Source organism: Pseudophryne corroboree, chromosome 6 (assembly GCF_028390025.1).
Source record: "Pseudophryne corroboree isolate aPseCor3 chromosome 6, aPseCor3.hap2, whole genome shotgun sequence".
Classification (NCBI taxonomy): domain Eukaryota; kingdom Metazoa; phylum Chordata; class Amphibia; order Anura; family Myobatrachidae; genus Pseudophryne; species Pseudophryne corroboree.
This window is the reverse complement of record NC_086449.1, coordinates 730,199,431-730,206,426: the sequence shown is the minus strand read 5'-3', so window position 1 is coordinate 730,206,426 and position 6,996 is coordinate 730,199,431.

Sequence of the window (6,996 nt, the reverse complement as noted above, 5' to 3'; positions counted from 1 at the left end):
GCTGCACAGTGGCGGAACTAGCAAGCGGTGGGCCCAGGTGTGACAAAATGCTTTGCCCCCCCCCCCCCCATCCCATCCAAGTCCACCCCCTCACCCCTTGAGAGGATCTGGTGAGGGGGACCTGCTCAGGGCCAGAGAAATGGATACCTAGCAACAGTGCCGTAACTAGACATTTTAGCACTGTGCGCAAGAAACGGCATCGGAGCCCCACCCCTGCATGGAAAACAGGGGCAGTGCGCGCCGTAGGCGCGCACAAAAATACATAGTGGCGTGGCTTCGCGGGGAAGGGGTGTGGCCACAAAATAATACCAATTCCTAAAACGGTGCACAGTAGTCTCCATTCTTCAAATTACGCCGCACAGTAGCACCACTACACCAGGTAGAGACCCTTTTACACCTTACAGCGAACAGATTCCTCTTTTTACACATTACGGCAGACAGCGTCCCCTTTTTACACATTACGGCAGACAGCGTCCCCCTTTTTATGCATTACGGCAGACAGCGTCCCCTTTTTACACATAACGGCAGACAGCGTGCCCTTGTTACACATAGCGGCAGACAGCGTGCACTTTTTACACATTACGGCAGACAGCGTACACTTTTTACACATAACGGCAGACAGCGTGCCCTTGTTAAACATAGCGGCAGACAGCGTACACTTTTTACACATAACGGCAGACAGCGTCCCCCTTTTTACACATTACGGCAGACAGCGTCCCCTTTTTACACATTACGGCAGACAGCGTACACTTTTTACACATAACGGCAGACAACGTACACTTTTTACACATAGCGGCAGACAGCGTGCCCTTGTTACACATTACGGCAGACAGCGTGCCCTTGTTACACATTACGGCAGTGTGCACTTGTTACACATTACGGCAGACAGCGTGCCCTTGTTACACATTACGCAGGCAGATTCCCCCTTTTTACACGTTGCGGCAGGCAGTCCCCCGTTTTTACACATTGCGGCAGGCAGATTCCCCATTTTTACACATTACGGCAGGCAGATTCTCCCTTTTTACACATAGCGGCAGGCAGATTCCCCATTTTTACACATTGCGGCAGGCAGATCCCCCCTTTTTACACATTGCGGCAGGCAGTCCCCCATTTTTACACATAGCGGCAGACAGATTCCCCATTTTTACACATTAGGGCAGGCAGATTCTCCCTTTTTACACATTGCGGCAGGCAGATTCCCCATTTTTACACATTGCGGCAGGCAGTCCCCCCTTTTTACACATAGCGGCAGGCAGTCCCAACAAATAAAGAAAGAGACAGAAAGAAATAAAGAAAGAAAGAGACCGAAAGAAAGAAAGAAATAAAGAGAAAGAAAGTAGAATCATACTTACCCTCTCCGCTGGCTCAGGCTCCTCGTGCAGCTTGACGATTCCCGGGCAGTAGACGAGGTGGAGGAGGGAGCCGCAGCAGCGCTGTGTTATTGGTGGAGGCACTGCTGCTGCTGCCCCCCTGCTTCACTATAGGCTGTTCTCGGAAGACAGCCTATAGTGAAGCAGAGGGGCAGCAGCAGCAGCGCCTCCACCAGTAACAAAGCGCTGCTGCGGCTCCCTCCTTCACCTCCGTCCTCCTCCTTCCCCCGTCCGTGCCGCTGCTCTTCTCCTCTGTGGGCGGCTGTGCGCTGCGGGCAGCGGTTGCCCGCAGCGCACAGCGGCATGTAATGAGTCAGTTTGACTCATTACATGCTTGGGCCCCTGGACAGAGGCGGGCCCCAGTGCAACGCACTGCTTGCCCTGCCGGTAGTTCCGCCTCTGAGGCTGCAGAACTCTTACCTTTTCACCTTCCACTATCTCATACTTACCTACCTGACCCTCTCCATGAGGGAGAAAATGCTCTGTTCCTGGACTTTCCTGGTAATGTATGATTACCATCACCTGTGGTGAAACACCTTTCTTATCAATTAACTAGCTCACCACAGGTGATGGCAATCATACATTACCAGTAAAGTCCAGGAACAGAGCATTTTCTCCCTCATGGAGAGGGTCAGGTAGGCAAGTATGCACTATCTGCACCAAAAGGGAAAAAAGAACGGTATTGAACTGGTTAAAATGACTGCATCCCACAACAGAATGCGTCACCAACCGTTGTGAAGGAGTCTAACTCACAAAGTTAGATTGATTTACCAGTGGTATCCGCCGAGATTGACTGAACTGAGGCATCCCCAAACAGCTGTATACCGTCCCAGGAAGAAACTCCAGTATCTCTTGGAGTCAGCCTCAGCATTCCCCCGGCCACACCTCCTGCCGTCGCACGGCAGCCTGCTGCAATGTTATAGAGAAGAATCAACATAAGAAAACTCCCCTCTCTCTTTAGGGTAATTATATCGGATGCCTTTCCGAATATAAACACTCCCCCATGTGCACGTAATGCAAATAACTCCAGAGCATAGAAATAAAATATCACTTAGCTTCCTGTGTACGATCCTTTGTGACAGGGTCCCGTGTCGACCAGGAGTTGACTTCCACAGTATTCTATCCGCGGCGGGAAAAGAATAAACATTCGGACTCCTTGAGAGGATCTGAGACCAACTCGTCACTGCCGACCTAGAGCTTTACCAACAGAGCGACCAGCACATGAGAAGGAATACTTTTATTATAAATCATAATATGAATATACATAATGCAATACACAAATACACACATATCCTATATATATATATATATATATATATATATATATAAAACATACATATAAGTGGATTGTCCGGAACCGTCGGGTCCCTAGTGAACTTAATGTGTTCTGAATGTGTATGACCATGTACTGAATGCCCCAATTGTGGATCTAACAGAAAACCTTATGGTCGACAGAAAACCCAGTAGTCGTCGACAGCAGGGAGTAGTAACCAGGCAAAATAACATTCTTGCGACCCTGAGGGATCCGAGGGGAGTATACATAAATCATTTTAATAACACTCCCCCACATGTACTACCATGTCTGTGCTCGAGCTACAGGCCCCTGGAACCGTACAATACATATACATATAAATATATATACAGGCATAAGGCAGTTACAGCATGTTAATTTACACCCAGTAATAACAGTTGGTGCCGACAGGGTCACCCACATACTACTGTGTCTCCCATACAGTGTTTATTTTTGACAAGCATACAACTACGACCTGTTGACTCTGCATCTACTGTATCAAGTACCAACAGGCGTCGGCGATGCCGACAGTGATCTCCATAGCTGTTTGTGACAGAGCACTCACGCATGTAGTGGACTATAGTGGGTATATCTGACAGGGAACACACAGAGTAATATGAACAACAATGATTACATGCCCATTTTAAAAAAAATAGTGCTATATTTCCCTCAATATAACACTAAAACACTGTGCCCCCCCTCGTTTGCACTGTACACATTTTTGGCGGGTACAGAGAGAAAAATGGCACTGAACACTGTTGTGAGGGCTAAGCCCCGCCCCTTTTCGGTGCGCTTCAGCCCCGTTTAATATAGTTTAGTTTTTTATGCAGGCAGGGGACCGTATATAGGCCCTCATTCCGAGTTGTTCGCTCGCAAGCTGCTTTTAGCAGCATTGCACACGCTAAGCCGCCGCCTACTGGGAGTGAATCTTAGCTTAGCAAAATTGTGAACGAAAGATTCTCAAAATTGCGAAAAGAAAGTTCTTAGCAGTTTCTGAGTAGCTCGACACTTACTCTGCCACTGCGATCAGTTCAGTCAGTTTCGTTCCTGGTTTGACGTCACAAACACACCCAGCGTTCGCCCAGACACTCCCCCGTTTCTCCAGCCACTCCCGCGTTTTTCCCAGAAACGGCAGCGTTTTTTCACACACTCCCATAAAACGGCCAGTTTCCGCCCAGAAACACCCACTTCCTGTCAATCATATTACGATCACCAGAACAAAGAAAAAACCTCGTAATGCCGTGAGTAAAATACCAAACTTCTTAGCAAATTTACTTGGCGCAGTCGCAGTGCGAACATTGCGCATGCGCAATTAGCGGAAAATCGCTGCGATGCGAAGAAAATTACCGAGCGAACAACTCGGAATGAGGGCCAAAGTGTCTACGCACTATATACCGACTCAAATAATATATATATTGCTGTCCAGGCCGCCCCCCCCCCCCCCCCCGCGCCCTGCACCTATGTAAAACCGTTGGTGTGTGGGAGCAATGGCGCGCAGCGCGACCGCTGCTGTATACTGGCGGGGGTATCATACACGGTGCCCAGGGCCCGAATATGCTTTCTTGCCAGTGTAAAAGAGACCCTCAGTAACTGCTGCCAGGGCGCTCCCCCCCAGCGCCCTGCACCCTGTGAGTGCCGTTGGTGTGTGGGAGCATGGAGCGCAGCGCTACCGCTGCGCTTACCTCCGTTACTGAAGTGTTCTGCCTTCTGAAGCCTTCTGTTCTTCTAATACTCACCCGGCTTCTTTCTTCTGGCTTCTGTGAGGGGGTGACGGCGCGGCTCTGGGAACAAGCAGCTAGGCGCACCAAGTGATCGAACCCTCTGGAGCTAATGGTGTCCAGTAGCCTAAGAACTTGAAGCAGAGCCCTTGAACTAAGAAGAAGTAGGTCTGACTTCTCTCCCCTCAGTCCCACGATGCAGGGAGCCTGTAGCCAGCAGGTCTCCCTGAAAATAAAAAACCTAACAATAAAGTCTTTAGAGAAAGTCTGTAGAGCTCCCCTAGTATGTGTCTAACTGAGGTCTGGAGGAGAGGCACAGAGGGAGGAGCCAGTTCACACCCATTCAAAGTCTTATAGTGTGCTCATGTCTCCTGCGGATCCCGTCTATACCCCATGGTCCTTTTGGAGTCCCCAGCATCCTCTAGGACGTATGAGAAATGGTTTTTAGTAAAACCGACCTGTGCCCCTGCCCTGGTGGTCTAGTGGGGTCCCTGTACTGTCACAGTGTCCACGCCAGCGCGCGGCTCACCTCCCACCGGCCACGCTGGATCGCGGTTTCCAGCGGGTCCCGCCTGAGGGACCCTCTTACCTCCTCCGTAAGTGCGGCCACGCGATCCAGGAGAGCAGCGGTGGGGTGTGTGCCTGACTGAAGAAAACCGGAGCCTCCGCTATAAGTACCCGGCAACTAGGACACGGGAGTGTACAGTGCCGCTGGGGGAGGTGATGGAGCTGCAGCAGAAGATGTAAGACTGACATCTTACACTCACAGTGTCTCTGCTGCAGCCCTTGAAGTCTTCAAAATTCACTTATAAAAGCTCTTCTGAGGGCTGCTGTAGCAGCCTTGCCTGTTGTATGCCTGCACTGCATGGTACCAACTACAAAACTGAGCTCCTGTGCACGGAGGCAGGGTTATAGAGGAGGCGGCGCTATGCATCCTGGGAACAGTCAAAGCTTTTAGCCTGTTGGTGCCTCGGATCAAGATCCTACTCTTCACCCCGATGTTATTCCCTGTGGAACCCAGTGTACCCCGCTGCAGAAACAAATATTTAACAACATTATGATCTTGGATGGTCTAGTATCAGCGTAGCAAGCTGAAAAGACCAAGAAACCCTGGAGCCACTGATGAAAATTCCGATAAGCATTTTCACCAATGCCCCCAACCTTTCCCCGCCCTATCGAACGCTTTCCTCATGTCGTCCGCAAGGGTGAACATGTCGACATACTTGCTCTTCCTAATCTTGTCCCTTATCCGGTTACGTAAACCCCTAGTAACCACTGTGTTCACACAATGTACCATCTCTGTAAACAAGGGAGGTTCAGCCGCAACGGCAGCGTCCTTCCCCTTGGCTTTCCTATCCTTTTTGTGACTGCGATGCGCAATGAGCCTAGCCAATTTACGCGGGCACCTAAGGGGATGCTGTATCAGAAGAATTTGAAGAAGAACTGGCGGAAGAAGCATAATTAACAACAAGCTCACCAGCTCCTGGAGGACCTCCGGCACCTTCAGCCACGGTGGCAGGACCTGGCGACTCGTCTTCAGGGACCCTGGATCCCCCTGCTTCACCTGCTCCCGAAGGCCCACTCTTCTGCGTCGACGACCCTTGAGGACCCAGCAGGTGGTGGAATACCACTTATGTCCCCGACACCTAAAGGGGAGATGGAGGGAGGGAGCAGGGAAGGGACAAATCCAGAGGACGCAGGAGGGGGGCCAGGAGGCAAACCCTCTCTGCACATTTTATATCTGCCCCACCAGCACTGCACATGGTTTTGTCCATTAGAGAACAATTTTGCTGCTGCGATCAGGTCTGAGTTAGGCCCTTAATACAATTGTCTCCCAGAAATTACCGAAGCAAATTGAAAGAGCAGCAGGAGTAGGAGACATAGTAGTGATGGGAGATTTTAACTATCCAGAGAAAAATTGGAAAAACTATTCATGTGATACTGCAAGGGGTAATATGTTTTTAAACACACTAAATGATAACTACTTAGTTCAATTAATTGAGGAACCAACTAGGTACAATGCAATCTTAGACCTGGTATTAACTAACAATGGGGAACTGATATCAAATATGATAGTAGGGGAACCCATGGGAAACAGCGACCACATTATGGCCACATTCAATATCAGTTTCATAAGCAGTCCTATGCTGGCTCAACTAGGACTCTAAACTTTAGCAAAGACAACTTTGACATGATGAGGGAAGCCTTAAGGGACATTGAATGGGAAATTTTGTTTCAAGAAAAAAATACTGCGGAGAAATGGGATGTATTAAAATCACTGCTGGTTAAAAATACTCTCAAATTTATTCCCACAAGTAGCAAAAAAAGGAATAAAAATCCCAATCCAATGTGGCTTAACAAAAAGATAAAGGAACTAATGGGCAATAAAAGGTGAGCATTCAAAAAAATATAAATCTGACAGGAATGCAGAGTAATTTCAGCACTATAAGGATTGTAACAAAATATGCAAAAAAAGAAATGAGCGGCTAAAGTAGAAACTGAAAAACTAGTAGCAAAGCAAATCCCAAATATTTTTTTAAATATATCAACAGCAAGAGATTAAAGAAGGAGAGTATAGGCCCTTTAAAAGACAAGTTGGGAGTCTTAATCAAAAATG